Here is a 17,059-nt window from a genome sequence, read left to right as displayed (position 1 = left end):
GCCCACTAATTAAGTAAGTTACTGACAACTCACTTAATTAATATCTAGCACCAAGAGTAGTACCACTCAACTTTATTGTCATGTCGGACTATGTCCACCTAGAGGGTTTAACATGTCAATCCTTATGAGCTCCTCTTGGGGACATTCTCAACCTAGATAACTAGGACACAAATTCCTTTTATAATCAACAACACACACTATAAGTAATATCATTTCTCAACTTATCGGGCATATTGATTTATCGAGCTAAACCTCACCCTTTGATAAATCAAAGAAATAAATATTAAATATATGTGCTTGTTATTATATTAGGATTAAGAGCACACACTTCCATAATAACTAAGGTTTAGTTATTTTACTAAGTCAGTACAAAAAGAACATACCTAAATGATCCTACTTAATACACTTAAAGTGTATTAGTGTAATTTATTAGTCAAGATAAGCTAATACTTAATTACACTACGACTATACTGATAGTTTGTTCCTTTCTATCTTAGCCGTGAGCAACTGTTTATAATTTATAGAGAACCGACAATATGATCTTCTGAGTGTGACACCACAATCCATGTTATCTACTATATAAATTAATTGAACAATTACATTTAACAAATAAATGCAAATATTGACCAATGTGATTCTTTTATTTCAACAAATAAATGTTTACAAAAGCTAGGCTTTTAGTATACACTCTAACAATCTCCCACTTATACTAAAAGTCTAAGCTGCCATATCTGTTGCCTTACATCTGATTCTCATCCCCTCCACATGCCGATCAAAAGCTTTCGCTGGAAGGGCCTTTGTGAAAGGATCTGCTAGGTTATCTTCTGATGCAATCTTGACGACGACAACTTCTCCTCTCTTGACGATGTCTCGTATTAGGTGGTACTTGCGCTCTATATGTTTACTTGCTTTATGGGCTCCTGGTTCCTTCGAGTTTGCAACTGCACCGCTATTATCACAATAAATTGTGATGATCTTGGGCAAACCAGGAATCACATCTAAGTCCATTAGAAAGTTCCTGAGCCATACAACTTCTTTGGCTGCCTCAGAGGCTGTCATATACTCAGCTTCCATGGTTGAGTCCGAGATGCATTTCTGCTTAGCACTCCTCCATACAATGGCTCCACCTCCTAGAGTAAACACATAGTCTGATGTTGACTTACTATTGCCCCTATCTGATTGAAAGTCCGAATCTGTGTAACCCACAGGGAGCAACTCGTCTACTTGGTAAACTAGCATATAATCTCTAGTCCTTCTCAGATACTTCAATATATGCTTTACCGCAGTCCAATGTCCTTGTCCAGGGTTACTCTGATATCTGCTGACCATGCCCACGGCAAAACAGATATCAGGTCTCGTACACAACATTGCATACATAAGACTTCCTACAGCTGAAGCATAAGGAACTGCCTTCATGTCCTCAATCTCCTTTGATGTCTTCGGAGACATCTCTTTAGATAAGGCTACTCCATGCCTAAAAGGTAAGAAACATTTCTTGGAGTTCTGCATGCTAAAACGAGCAAGTACTGTATCTATATATGAAACTTGGGATAGACACAACATTCTTTTCTTGCGATCCCTTATAACTTTGATCCCAAGAATGTGTGCACATTCTCCTAAGTCCTTCATATCAAATTGTTTGGACAACCATACCCTTACGTCCGATAATACCTTGACATTGTTGCCAATTAACAAAATATCATCTACGTATAGTACAAGAAATACCACCACGTTTCCGTTACACTTCTTGTATACACAAGACTCATCCGGACACTGAATAAATCCATATGACTGGATTACTTCGTTAAACCGGATGTTCCAAGATCTTGAAGCTTGCTACAATCCGTAAATGGACCGATTAAGCTTGCACACTAGATGCTCTTTGCCTTTTTCAATGAACCCTTCTGGTTGCTTCATATGGATGTTTTCTTCAAAACTTCCGTTAAGGAAAGCTGTCTTGACATCCATTTGCCAAATCTCATAATCCATATGAGCAGCAATGGATAAAAGTATCAGGATAGACTTAAGCATGACTACCGGCGAAAAAGTCTCCTCATAGTTGATTCCCTCTTTCTGAGTATACTCTTTCGCAACAAGCCTTGCTTTGAAGGTTTCTACCTTCCCATCTATCTCTCTTTTCCTTTTGTAGATCCACTTGCATCCAACGGCTTTTACACCATCAGGTGATTCTACAAGCTCCCAGACCTTATTAGAGTACATAGACTCTATTTCAGAATTCATTGCCTTTTGCCAAGATACTGCATCTATATCTTGGAGTGCTTCATCATATGTCCGGGGATCAGGTTCATGTTTACCCGAGATCAAGTCCGAAGACTCTCCCAAAAACATGAATCTCTCAGGTTGCCTTACAACCCTCCCACTACGACGAGACACCGTCTGTGGTTGTGTATCATGTGCAACACGTGTTGCAGTCTCTTGTGGTACTTCATCTTGTACTGTTGGTACTGAAGTAGACGTGTCCTCTCTAATTTCTTCTAGAACTATTTCACTCATGGGCTTATGGTTCATTACATAATCTTCTTCTAAAAATCGAGCATTGGTGCTAACAATGATTTTCTGATTTTTAGGATTATAAAACAAACCACCTTTCGTTCCCTTAGGATATCCAACAAACAGACAAACTTCTGTACGTGATTCCAACTTGTCAGTATCTCCTTTCAGCACATGTGCTGGACTACCCCATATCCGGATATGATTTAAACTAGGCTTACGCCCATTCCATAATTTCATGGGAGTAGAAGGAACTGTTTTAGAAGGTACCATATTCAGAATATACACTGCTATTTCTAAAGCATATTCCCAAAACGAATTCGGTAATTCTGAATAACTCATCATTGATCTAACCATTTCCATAAGAGTCCTATTCCTTCGTTCTGCCACACCATTCTGCTGGGGTGTACCAGGTGCAGACAATTGAGATTGAATCCTGACTTCTGATAAGTAATTCCTAAACTCTCCAAAGAGGTATTGACCACCACGATCAGACTGTAGTGTCTTGATACTTTTACCAAGACGTTTCTCCACATTAGCCCTATATTCTTTGAATTTGTCAAAGCATTCAGATTTGCGGCGCATCAGGTAAATGTATCCGTATCTTGAATAATCGTCTATAAAGGAGACAAAGTATTCATAACCACCTCTTGCCTGGATAGACATAGGACCACATAAATCAAAATGGACCAATTCTAACGCATCTTTGGCTCTATACCCCTTGGTCTTGAAAGGTCTCTTGGTCATTTTACCTTCCAAGCAGGATTCACATGTTGGAAAATTTTCCAACTCTAATGAACCCAATAGTCCATCGGCTACAAGCCTTTGAATCCTACTTAAGTTAATATGTCCAAGCCTTAGATGCCAAAGATATGTTTGGTTCATTTTCGAAGGTTCTTTTCTCTTATTAGAGTTAGAAAATGTGTTATTAATTTACATATTTTGCTTTGTGGGAGAAATTGGATTTAAAGTGTATAAATTGCCAACCAATGCACCAAAACAGATAATCACCTTATTTCTCTTTATAACGACATTGTTACTAAAGGAAACTGAATATCCATCCATATACAGTTTAGAAACTGAAATTAAATTCTTTCTAAAACTGGGTATATAAAGACAATTTCTTAAAATCAAATTTCTATTCCTATCAAAAGATAAGTAGACGTCTCCCACTGCAACAGCTGCCACCTTAGTAGCATTGCCCATGTAGACAGTTATCTCTCCATCAAATAGTCGCCGGGTTTCCTGGAACCCCTGCAAAGAATTACAGACATGATCAGTGGCTCCCGTATCTACACACTAGGTGCTGGTAGATAACACCGCTAAATATGTTTCAACTACTAGAGTATGAGATATACCTTTATTGTTCTGGTTCCTACGAGGAGATCAGTCCACTTTCCAATGTCCAGACTGCTTGCAGATGAAGCACTTGCCCTTCAGCTTCTTCATTCCAACTTTTTGTCCTGTACTCTGAGGTTTATTCACCTTCTTTGTTGAAAAGACTTGTTTCTTCTTCTTCTTGCCTTTCGACTTAGAAGTAGAACCATTTTCAGCATAGTGAATCTGAGAACTGTGACGAAATATTCCTTCTGCTGCCTGTAGTTCTGTCAGAAGTTCCGCCAACGTATACTCTCTTTTGTTCATGTTATAGTTCAGGCGGAACTGCTCAAAACTTCTGGGTAGCGTTTGGAGAATTATATCGACCTGGGTTTCCCCATCGATTTCTCCTCCAAGGACTTGTATTTCATTCAGATAAGCCATCATTTTGAGGATATGATCCCTTACGGGTGTCCCCTCAGACATGGTGGCTGTCATTAACTTCCTCATTGCCTCTTGCCTAGCAGTCCGACTCTGGTGCCCAAAGAGTTCTTTGAGATTGTTCATTATATCATAAGCTGTTGGTAAATCTTGATGCTGATGTTGCAATACATTTGACATTGATGCCAAAATGTAACACCGCGCCATCTCATCAGCTTTTACCCATTTCTTATGATACTCAATCTCCTCTGGGGTAGAGTCACCGTCAGGTGCATCAGGGCAAGCCTCAGTCAGTATAAACTTATAGCTTTCAGCAGTAAGAACTATGTCCATGTTTCTTTTCCAATCAATATAGTTGGGACCAGTAAGTTTGTTCTCTTTCAGTATAATGGCTAGTGGGTTGAAAGTCATCCTAAGAGTCACAAAAGTAAACTTTAGTCAAGACTCTAAATATAGAATAATATTGATTCCTCAAACAATACTATTTTAAATTAACCAACACCTCAAATCACCGTGAATATTGCATGCCACGTTAGTGTGGATGTATACAAATTCATCATTTGTAAGAGGAGGTTGCTGTTGGTGCGGTTAGCACTAACGATTTAACCCAGGTTTTGATGAATGACAAATAGGTTAAGTTAGTTTTGTTGTTGTCTGACACTTTGATCGAGTGTGCAGGAGAAGTCCAGACAGGTCGACGAACTGACCGGATGTCTGGCACGAAGTCCAACTAGGTCGACGGGCTGACCGGATAGCTGGCAAGAAGTCCAAGCGGGTCGACGGGCTGACCGGACGCTTGGCGAGAAGTCCAGCTAGGTCGACGGGCTGACCGGATAGCTGGTGAGAAGTCCAGACGGGTCGAAGGGCTGACCGGACGTCTGGCAGGTAAGTAAGGTAAGTCACTGGAGGGGAGTGACTGCGAGGACGCGTTCCCGGGAAGGGAACATTAGGCGTCGATCCGGCTTAGATCCATTTTGGATATCTAAGTCGAGATCGTGACTAGATTCCGGTCTCAGAAAGACGGAATCTAAGTCATACTCTTTGCTATTACTTTGTTGAACTTTAATTGTGCTAACAATCTGTTTTACAGGATATATATTTGTCTCCGGACTAACGTTTGTCTTGCAGGACGGATTCTGCGGGAAAACAGGGTCCGGGTGCCCGGAAGGAATCCAGGCGCCCGGAGGTTCGGGCGCCCGGGAGGCAAACTTTATCCTGATTGCGCGTCGCCTCGTGGAGCTCACTGGTTGGACCTGCCACGTCTCACCAGGGCGCCTGGAAGGGAGAGCTTCATATAAAAGAAGGGGCAAGGGTGGAGCTTCATATCAACTAAGAATCCAAGATCTGCTGCTCTGTGCTCTTGCGACGCCACGAAAAGCTCTCCGACTCAGTGCTGGTTTTGTTTTAATTCTATTGTCAGTATTTTCTTTATCTGTCAATTCTTGTACTTAACTCTGTAATATTCGAATTGATAGTGATTGCCCAACGAAAGTGGTCAAGGACCACGGACCTTCGAGTAGGAGTCATCACAGGCTCCGAACGAAGTAAAAAACAACTGTGTTCATTTACTTTTCCGCTGCGTATTTATACTCTTGTTTTTCGAATCGATATTCACCCTCCTCTATCGAATCTAACGGTCCTACAGTTGTGACTCATTAATTTTATTATCTTGTCATCCTAACTTTATGACAAATAAAATTAATAGTTGGTTTCACTTTGGTCACACAAGACAATAGCAGTGACTCTGTTGGGGAGGATACTATTGAATGCGTCTAAGTGTATACCATTACTTGATACTAAGTCCATTAAATAGGATTGTGCCCCTTCAGTTGGAGAAGATCACACGCTCCTAAATAATTTCCTATAATCATCCATAAAAAGAAGTTTGATCTAGTGATTCGCAACAAACCCATCCGTTGTGGAGGGAGGCACTCAGAGCCAACACGCAGGCTTGTTGCATCACTTACAAACCAGTAATGGAGACCATGAGATTTATTAAAATCCCTCTCCTACTTAGTTATTTAAAAATGAGAATTTTTAATCTATCCTAGCATACATCACATGCATATAAACATCACAGTAAATAAAAGCAATAAATTTGGAAATTAATTTTCCAACTATTATGGCTTTTTCCATCACTGTCTTCAGTATCCTCCAACCCTAGTTGCTGCCATCTTTAGCCACCGCCATCGGGTCGAGTTGTCGCATCCTTCTTGCTTCTTATTCCGCTGCGCCTCTGGTGCTCCAAAAGTACCACGCCTCGCAAGAATCCGATTCGCGACAAAAATATAATTTTACATATATCGATCCTATATTCCACGAGGGAATGTACATGTATTCTAGATCGAACAAAAAATAAAATTCTAAAAATAATACAGCTCCTGCTGTATTTTATACATACAATCAAGCACACAAATAATGCCCTTGATATGTCCAAGGGTCCAATCACACACAATATCAATAAGTCATAATAGTTGGAGCCTGCAACCAAAGAGTTAGCACATCCTACTATTTTCCTGCCTAAATTATGCATGATATGTGCATAACCTATTTGAATTCTAAAAATACACAGAGGCAAACCCTAGCTCTGATACCAATTGTTGGTTAAACCTAGGAAAATGTACCGGTTCCACTGTACAAAAATTTTTGTACAAGTGTCGAACCTTTCCTTAAATAACATATTGTGTTCTTTAGAAGTTAAATAAGGAATCACAGACGGAACTTAACATCATTGATTCCAAATTTAACTTATATGTTCTTAATGGTTTAGATTTGAATCGCAAGCGGAACTTAACACTATTGATTCAAATCTACCTAGGTTATTAATTCCATAAATATTAATTTCCAAAATTGGCTTCCAGGACTGCATGGCGAGGCCCATGGCCTTCTTGGATATGAGAGCAACCACCACCGCCTAGGCAAAGCCTTTTAAGGAAAGCTAATATTTATTTCCTTAAATAACTCTAGGTTAACCAAAAGGAACAATCGAATCACAAGTTCGAAAAAGAAGAAAACACAAACTCGAAAAACTATTTCGAAAAACTAGATCTAATCGCCTCTTGTATTTAGAATTCTTACAAAGAGAAAAACTAGCATGATGCGGAAAACAATTGCTAATTATACCTTCTCTTTGTATGCTAATGACCTCGAGATCTTCTGCCGTATTCCTCGCCTCGCCTTGGACGTCGTGTGGGCGACGATCCTCCAAGATGAACACCACCCAAAGGCTTCCTCCTTCTTCTTCAAAACTCCGGCCACCACCACCACCAAGGAGAAGAGAGCAAAGGGAGAAGAAGAAGGGAGAGGGCCGGCCACACCAAGAGATCACCCAAGCAAAAGAATAAGAGTTGTGTCTCATGAAGCCCCCTCACCCCTTCTTTTATATTACTTGCCCAAGGCAAATAAGGAAAAACCTTTTACAAAAAATAAAATCATCCAAGAGTTTTTCCTTTTTCCTTTTTATTTTTCCTTTTCTTTCCTCTTGATTGAATCAATCACCAATCAATGGTTATGATCAATCCTATTTGGTTTAGGATTGAATTTGGTTTAATCCTATTGGCCGGCCCTTGCTTGGGCACTAAGCAAGGTGGCCGGCCACAATTAAAAGGAAAGGAAAAATAATTTTTAAAAATTTTACAAGAAGAAATCCTCTTATAAAATTTACAAGTTCTCTTTCCTAAAGTATGAGTTAAAAAAGGAAAGTTTCTAAAAAATTAAAACCATATTTTAAAATTAAAAAAAAAACTCTTATAAAATTTCCTTTTTTAACATGGTGATAGAAAATTTAAATTTTAAAACTTCTTTTCCTTTTTTTTTTCTTAAACCATAAGGATGGTTAAAAATGGAAAGTTTTAAAATCTTTTAAACTCTCTATTTAAACATGTGGCCTAATTCAAATAAGGAAAGTTTTAAAAATTAAAATCTCTCTTTTAAAACTTATAGTTTTCTACAAAGAGAAGATTTTAAAAAAATTCAAAACAACCCTCCCTTTTTGAATTATTATGGTCGGCCCCTACAAGCTTGGTCACCAAGCTATAGGGCCGGCCCCTTTCAAGAGGATGTGGCCGGCCATTGCTTGGTCACCAAGCAATGGTCTGACCCCCTTCTTGGACACCAAAAAGAGCCTTACATTTAGATGGACTTGAGGCTATAATGAGGCTACGATAGGGACCTAGAGGAGAAATTGGTTTTGGCCTTCCGATGAGTTTGAGTATCCCGTGTTCGCCCTGAACACACAACTCAAGTTCATCGATAATAACTCATTCCACTAGAGAGTTATTATCGCACTACCGCACCAATCCCAAATTACATTATGGGCTCCTTCTTATCATGAGTGTGTTAGTCTCCCTGTGTTTAAGATTACGAATGCCCACTAATTAAGTAAGTTACTGACAACTCACTTAATTAATATCTAGCACCAAGAGTAGTACCACTCAACTTTATTGTTATGTCGGACTATGTCCACCTGCAGGGTTTAACATGGCAATCCTTATGAGCTCCTCTTGGGGACATTTCAACCTAGATAACTAGGACACAGATTCCTTTTATAATCAACAACACACACTATAAGTAATATCATTTCTCAACTTATCGGACATATTGATTTATCGAGCTAAACCTCACCCTTTGATAAATCAAAGAAATAAATATTAAATATATGTGCTTATTATTATATAAGGATTAAGAGCACATACTTCCATAATAACTAAGGTTTAGTTCTTTTACTAAGTCAGTACAAAAAGAACATACCTAAATGATCCTACTTAATACACTTAAAGTGTATTAGTATAATTTATTAGTCAAGATAAGCTAATACTTAATTACACTACGACTATACTGATAGTTTGTTCCTTTCTATCTTAGTCGTGAGCAACTGTTTATAATTTATAGAGAACCGACAACATAATCTTCTGAGTGTGACACCACAATCCATGTTATCTACTATATAAATTAATTGAACAAATACATTTAACAAATAAATGCAAATATTGACCAATGTGATTCTTTATTTCAACAAATAAATGTTTACAAAAGCTAGGCTTTTAGTATACACTCTAACAATAGGATCTCCGATGGGTATACCCATACCCATTAAATGATCGGATATCTTCTATAGTTATAATTTTTCTTCTTTCTATCCAACTATTATCATTCAACAAAATATATTAAAATTAACAACCTATTAAAATATATATATATAATTAAAAAAATAGATTAAACATCTATATAGTCTCCTCCTAATATCAACAAAAATGGTAAGTTGATTTTGGAAAAAGATTTTTTTTAATATATGTATATATATTATTTAATCGGCTATTCGGGTCGGGTATCGGGTATTGATAGTCCCTCCATACCCTCCTCCATTCGGGTCAAATGTAGGATCCTCCATCGGGTTCGGGTGAAATTGCCATCTCTACATAAAGCTCAGGACATTGCTTCCGTGATCAGGGATAAACCTCCAGATATAAGGATGATCGGCTGAAAGCACAAATCAGGTCTCTAAAGGTTCAACTCTCCATTATTCAGGAACAATGTCCCTGCATATGACTGGTTGATCAGAAAACCGCTCAGACCTAGGGGACTCGATATTTTATTTTACTTCACAATTAGACCTTCTGCGTCATGCGATATATATCAAGGCATCCTTAAAAGCAGAGCATCCCTACAAGACCCAGTATTTCGCCTACATATCAATTTGCCACTACAGAATATAGTCGTTCGACTGAAAGGCTGACTGAATTTCTTTAACTCAGGCTAGCTCAAAGGTAAGTATCCCAGTATATGGTCGATCGGTCATGGAACCGATCAGACTTAAGGGACTTATCTTCTTCATATTGCTTCACTATCAGTGCGATACAACACATGGTCGTCCGGCTTATGGACCAGACGGTCCTATTATACTGAGGACTACTCGTTCACTACTTTATTAATATACATCCGGTTGGCTAAGCATTCAATCAGGATATACTCATGAGACAACATTGTCAAAAAATCATAACAACTTGTTGGAGTGTATACTGAAAGCCTAAGCTTTGTAAACATTCATTATGAATAAAGAATCACATTTGGTCAAATTGTCTACATTTTGTAGTTGTTCATTTAATTTATATTGTAGATAACATAGTATGTGGTGTCACATGCAGAAGATGATGTTATCAGTACCTTATAAATTATAAACAGTAGCTCACGACCAAAATGGAAAGGAACAAACCATTAGAAGGTCGTAGTGTAATTAGGTATTAGTTTATCTTGACTATATAATTACACTAGTACACTCAGAGTGTATTGAGTAGGGTCATTTGAGGTCGTTTCTTTTATACTGACTTTATAAAGGAACAAAGACCTCAGTTATTATGGAAGTGTGTACTCTTAATCCTAATATAATAACAAGCATATATATTTGATATTTATTTATTTAATTTATCAATGGGTGAGATTTAGTTCGATGAATCAATAAGCCCGATAAGTTGGGAAATGATATCACTTATAGTGTGTGTTGTTGATTATAGAAGGAAACTGTGTCCTAGAGATACTAGGTTGATAATGTCCCCAAGAGGAGATCATAAGGATTGTCATGTTAAACCCTGCAGGTGGACTTAGTCCGACATGATGATAAGGTTGAGTGGTACTACTCTTGGATTTAGATATTAATTAAATGAGTTGTTAGTAACTCACTTAATTAGTGGACATTCGATATCTTAAACACAGGGAGACTAACACACTCATAATAAGAAGGAGCCCAAAAATGTAATTTGGGATTGGTGCGGTAGTTCAATAATAGTTCTCTAGTGGAATGAATTATTATTGATAAAATTAAGTTGTATGTTCGGGGCGAACACGGGATGCTTAATTTTATCGGGAGACCAAAACCAATTTCTCCTCTCGGTCCCTATCGTAGCCTCTTATTTATAGAGTACTATACCCACCTATACCCACCTTCATACCCATGAGAAGGGGGCCGGCCAAGCTAGCTTGGAACCAAGCTAGGGCCGGCCAAGCCTTGGTTTGGGTGGCCGGCCCTAGCTTGAACCCAAGCTAGTGGGGGCCGGCCAAATTAAATTAAAAAGGAATTTTAATTTTAATTTTTATTATGTGGAAGAAATAATTTATTAAATAGAATTTAAATTAAAATATCTCTCTTATAAAAGATCTACAAAAGATTAAAGAAAGAGATTAGATCTCTTTCCTTATTTGTAGATTGGTGAGATATTTTATTTTCTCTTTAAAATTATTCACATGTTGATAAAATTAAAATTATAAAAATTTCCTTTTATCAACCATGAAGAGATTTTTGAAGAGAAATTTTATTTTTTAAAATTTCTGGAAACAAATTAGGAAGTTTTAATTGTTGATTGAAACTTGTCCAATTTGTTCCTCATGATGTGGCCGACCACTTGAATTTAATTGGGAAATTTTATTTTATTTTTCTCAATTAAATCATGTCAAGGAAATTAAGGAAATTTTATTGTAATTAAATTTCCTAATTTGCCTAGGCCAAGGAATATAAAAGAAGGGGTGAGGGTGCCTTCACAAGAGACAACCTCTATTATTTTCTCTCCCTCTTTTGTTCCTTGGTGTGGCCGGCCATCATCATCATCATCTCCCTCTCTTCCTCTTGTGGTGGCCGAACCTCTCTCAAAGGCTTGGAGCTCTTGTGTGTTGGTGCAACCTTAGGTCAAGGTTGACCTGACTCGAGTTGACCTGACTCGAGTTGTATTTTGATGTTTGACTTAGGAAGATTGTCGGTGCAACCTTAGGTCAAGGTTGACCTAGTTGAGTTGCATGTTGATGTTTGACACTCGTGGAAGAGTTGTATTCTTGATATGGGACAAGAATAGATGTTTGGGAGATTGTTGGTGAAACCTTAGGTCAAGGTTGACCTGGTTGACCTGATTCGGGAAAAAGTCCAAGTATGGAGACTTGGTACTGGAAAAGTCCAAGCAGGGAGCTTGGCACGCGAAAAGTCCAAGTATGGAGACTTGGCACGGGAAAAGTCCAAGTATGGAGACTTGGCACTGGAAAAGTCCAAGTATGGAGACTTGGTAGTGAGAAAGTCCTAACTGGGATGTTAGGCAGTTGAAAAGTCCTGGTGAGTGAAGCCAGGCAGTCGGGAAATCCTGGTGAGTGAATCCAGGTGAAAATCCTAGTGAGTGAAGCTAGGTGAAGGTGAAAGTCCTGGTGAGTGAAGCCGGGCATTTGGAAAGTGAAGCGCGGTGAAAATCCTAGTGAGTGAAGCTAGGTGAATGAGAAAGTCCTAAGCGGGATGTTGGCGGTTGTAAAGTCACAGTGAGTGAAGCGAGGCGGTTGGGAAATCACAGTGAGTGAAGCGGTGAAACCCTAGTGAGTGAAGCTAGGTGAAAGTCCCGGTGAGTGAGCCGGGCAAGGGAAAATCCAGATGGATCAAGGGTGATCGGACATCCGGTGATGGGAAGTCCAAGTAGGTCATAGGGTTGATCGGATACTTAGTACGGAGAGAAAAGTCTAAGTGGGTAAAGGGATTGACCGGACATGCGGGGAGTCCTAGCAGGTCAAGGGAGTGACCGGATGCTGGCGCAATGTACCAACAGTCAAGATTGACGGATGTTGGTTTGGACTTGGTTTGGGCGAAAACCATGATGGATCGATCCGTGATCGATCCGGATGATCTGAATATTCGATCGGTGTCCGGTGACCGATCGAATACATCGATATATCAGTGTGTTAACTGTCGATCGGTGACCGATCGGAGTCGATCGAACAGGAGCGGGCGCAGAGGGCTGATCGGTGCCGGGGACGATCGGCACAAAAGCTGATCGGTCCACGGACCGATCAGGAGGTTCCTGATCGGTCCATGGACCGATCGGACCAATGGCTAAGCGAAGGAGGAGGAATGGATCGGTCGTGGACCGATCCACATAAACGATCGGTCCGACGCATCGATAGTATGCTGCACGCAACGGCCAGATTTCTTCTGTGTTTCTTCTTCGCAGGTTATAAAAGGAGGGCTGCTCTGCGAGCCTCCTTCTTCCTTCTTCTTCTTCTTGTGCTTTGCTAAGCTTGCTTCTGCTTGAAGCTTCATGTGAGCTTCATTTGGGTCATTAGGCCATGCTGCTGCTTCTTCCAGTCGAAGAGAAGGCAAGAAAGTTTACATTTGTATTGTACTTTATTTCTTGTTTTCCTTGTACTCTTTTCTTGCTGTTGCAAGAAGTTTCTGTGGCGAGGTTTCTCCACCCAGAAGGAGAGTTTTTATTAGCCAGTTTTCCGGGGACTCATCCACCGACGGATTGATTGGGTTCGTCCACCTTACGGACACGCCGAGGAGTAGGAGCATCATCTCCGAACCTCGTACATCGCTGTGTTAAGGTTTGATATTCTTCCTTTCGTTTCTAGTTTATTTTTCCGCTGCGCTAACGAATTGTAGGAAGAAACGAGTGATTTGGGGCGGCTATTCACACCCCCCCTCTCTAGCCGAGTACGTAGGATCCCAACAAGTGGTATCAGAGCCAGGTCGCTTTTCGCCGGATTAACATCCGAGGGAGCACAAGCTAGAGATGGATCAACTCGGAGAGGACATCACGATTCCACCCTTCTACAATTGCGACGACTTCGCGTTTTGGAAGGTAAGAATGAAATATTTTCTTATGAATAATCTTGAGAATTGGAGGTGTGTGCAAGTAGGTTTCACTCCTCCGGAGGATGAAGAAGGAAAACCTCTCAAGAAGAAGAGGTGGACGAAGGAGCAAATCCACAAATCAACCATCAACGATGAGGTAACGAAAATCATTGAATTTTCTTTACCTAATGATGTTTTGTGTAGGATAGGTGGGTATAACGATGCCAAGGAGTTGTGGAATAACTTGGCAAAGCTCCATGAGGAGAACTCCACTTCAAGTCATGAAGAGGAGTCAAGTGAGCCAAGGAGCTCACTTCATGAAGGAATGAATTTAGAAGTTGAGGGCCACTCAACATCTAAAGAAGAAGAGGAGGAGAGTTCTTCTTCAAGTTCGGAGCAAGAAGAAGAAGCGTCTACCTCCGGAAGGGATGAAGAAGAGAGCTTTCATCCACCCTCAAACCTAGGTAACTCAAGCATTTTAATTTCTAGCAAATTACACATAATGTGCTTTGAGTGTAGGGAGTATGGACATTACAAGAGTAAATGTCCAAAGAGAGTTAGAAAGACTCCACCGGCGCCAAAGGTCAAGGAAGCCGGAGTCCCAACACGCAAGGGCAAGGAGCACGTGGTGTGCTTCCAATGCAAGCGAAGGGGACATTATCGGAGCCAATGTCCGAGAGGGAGGCAATCTCACAAGGACAAGAGATCGAGCACATGTATAGGGGGAGCTAGGGCAAACCCTAAGGTAATCTCTAAGGCACATTCTTGCAATTTTAGTAGGATGCATGCTAGTAGCCTTATTGCTATTGTCAAGAATGATAAGCATGTTAATTATAGAAATCGATACACATGCTTAGGTGCCAAATATGTGAGCCTAGATAAGGATAACACTAGGAAAGCCAACCCTAGAATTAGCCCATCTAAGGCTAAGGAAAACCTAGGTAGGAATCCAAAATCATCTAGACATATGCCTAGGAATACCTCAAAGAAAAATGATAAATTAAAGCTTGAGGTATTAGAGAAAGAAAATCAAGTCTTGAGGTCAAGACTTGACTCTCTAGAAAAGGCTCTTGAGGATTTGACTCTAGGGTCTAGGGGTCAAAAACCCAAGTCCAAGGACAAGAAAGGTTTGGGTCACAAACCTAAGTCCCAAATGGTCAAGCCCACTTACCACAATGTTCCATTCGATTATGGAACAAAACCTAGGGCTAGGAAGACCATTACCAAGGTTACAAGGGGAGTCACCCCTATAGTTGACCTTGACGAGACCCAAATGACCAAGGCTTCAAAGCCTAAGAGGGTCATTAGGAGGGTTGCTAGGGAAGTCATCCCTAGTGAATATTTAGTGAACCCAATGAGCTCAAATAGGTATTGGGTTCCTAGGAGCATCTTCTCTACCCCATAGATGGGTTAGAGAGTGTCAACTCCAATAAGAAGGGTAGTTAACCCAACTTTGAGGAAATTGACACTCAAGGAGCATTTTCAAGGTTTTGTGAACCTTTGAAAATGAAAAGGAATTATCGTTTACTCCTTGAAGAGTAAATTGTGCCATATTTGAAAAATATCGATTTTAATCTTATTTGGCAAAATTTAAGAAAACCTAGAGAAATACCATAATTGGGATTTTGGTTTTCTCTTAGGGATATATGGGCAATCTAGGGTTAGATTTTAAGTTAGCAAAGGCTAAGGATACTTAGATAGGGAATTTAGGTATTTTATTTGTGCTAACTTGCCATGATTGGTTGCCATATGCCATGCCATGACATCATATTTATTTTATTATCATTTGAAATGTCATGATAATGCTTAGGTTATCTATATGTCATGTTTATTTAAGTTTTCAAACTTTATGCCATGACATCATGACATTGGCACATGTTTTTACTTATGATATCATTTTATGCCATGTCATCATCTCTTGCATTAATAATCAATGAAATTGATTTAAGGATGAAAAACACATTTTGATATTGAGATCAAATTTGTGTTTAGAAAATACATGAGACCTTAGTCTAAGATACCTAAACCCATATCTCACATCAACATTGACTTGGATGTGTTTGATACACTTTAGATGTATGTGAGATATTAGGATCATGAGTTAGGATCAAGGTGCATAGTTTTTGTACCTAGATGAGCCTAATTCAAGAAATGGAGGATCATAGGGAAAGCTTGTGTACAAGTCATGTACATTTAGCCCTAAGATTATGGTCCTAAATTAAAAGGTTTAAAATCATTTTGAAATTGATTTGGAAAACCTTGATGAAGCTTTCCTAGTGATAGCATTCATCATTGAACATTGTGATACAAAGTTGAGTTAAACTTGAACGATTTCAAAGTTTTTAAACTTTGTATCAAGATTGAAAAATGGAAGTTATTTTCATAGAAAACTATTTTTCCATAATAGTATATGTTATGAGGAATGTATCCTCAAAATTTCATAATTTTTTGAATTTTCTGTAATTTTCTGTGAGTTTCTGAACTTCTCCCGGGGAGAAAATTAGAAGTTTTGATTTCAGTGGCTGGATCGGTCCGGGGACCGATCCAGGGAATATCTAATCGGTCTGCGGACCGATCCAGAGTATTGTGGATCGGTCTGCAGACCGATCCAGTGAGTTCCAGTAGCACGAGTGCGATCTGGTGAAGGGCTGATCGGTCTGGTGACCGATCAGTGATGATCCAGAAAGAGGATCGATTTGGGAATCGATCCAAGGGGTTCCTGATCGGTCTGGGGACCGATCAGTGCGTGCTGAATTGTTGAAATTCGACTGGATGTCTGAAATTTCAGTTTTAGGAAGTGGTGTTTTTGAATTTCTAAAGGTTTGAAACTCTCCAAGACATTGTTGGTGCAATGGTCAAGGGGGAGTTGGCCTTTAGGGAGAGTTTTACCTAATTGTCAAGGGGGAGTTGACTTTTAGGGGGAGTTTTTACTCCTTAAGACTTTTGAGGATTAGTGATATGGGATTATCACTAAGTTGATTGTTGAGTTTAGTATCAAGGGGGAAATTAAGAGTTTCAATGAAAGGTATGAGACTTTCATTAGGAAGAAACTCTTGACCTTGATACCCTCCTTTTTCTTTTTGATGTGTGTCAAAAAGGGGAGAGTGTTCATTGGAGAATTATTGGAGAACCCAAGTTAGGTTATCGGGTTAACCTAAGCTAGGGGAAGAATGTCAAGGAATGTTCGAGGAAGAACAT

This window comes from Zingiber officinale, chromosome 1B (assembly GCF_018446385.1).
Source record: "Zingiber officinale cultivar Zhangliang chromosome 1B, Zo_v1.1, whole genome shotgun sequence".
NCBI classification, from domain to species: domain Eukaryota; kingdom Viridiplantae; phylum Streptophyta; class Magnoliopsida; order Zingiberales; family Zingiberaceae; genus Zingiber; species Zingiber officinale.
This window is presented reverse-complemented; position numbering follows the sequence as displayed.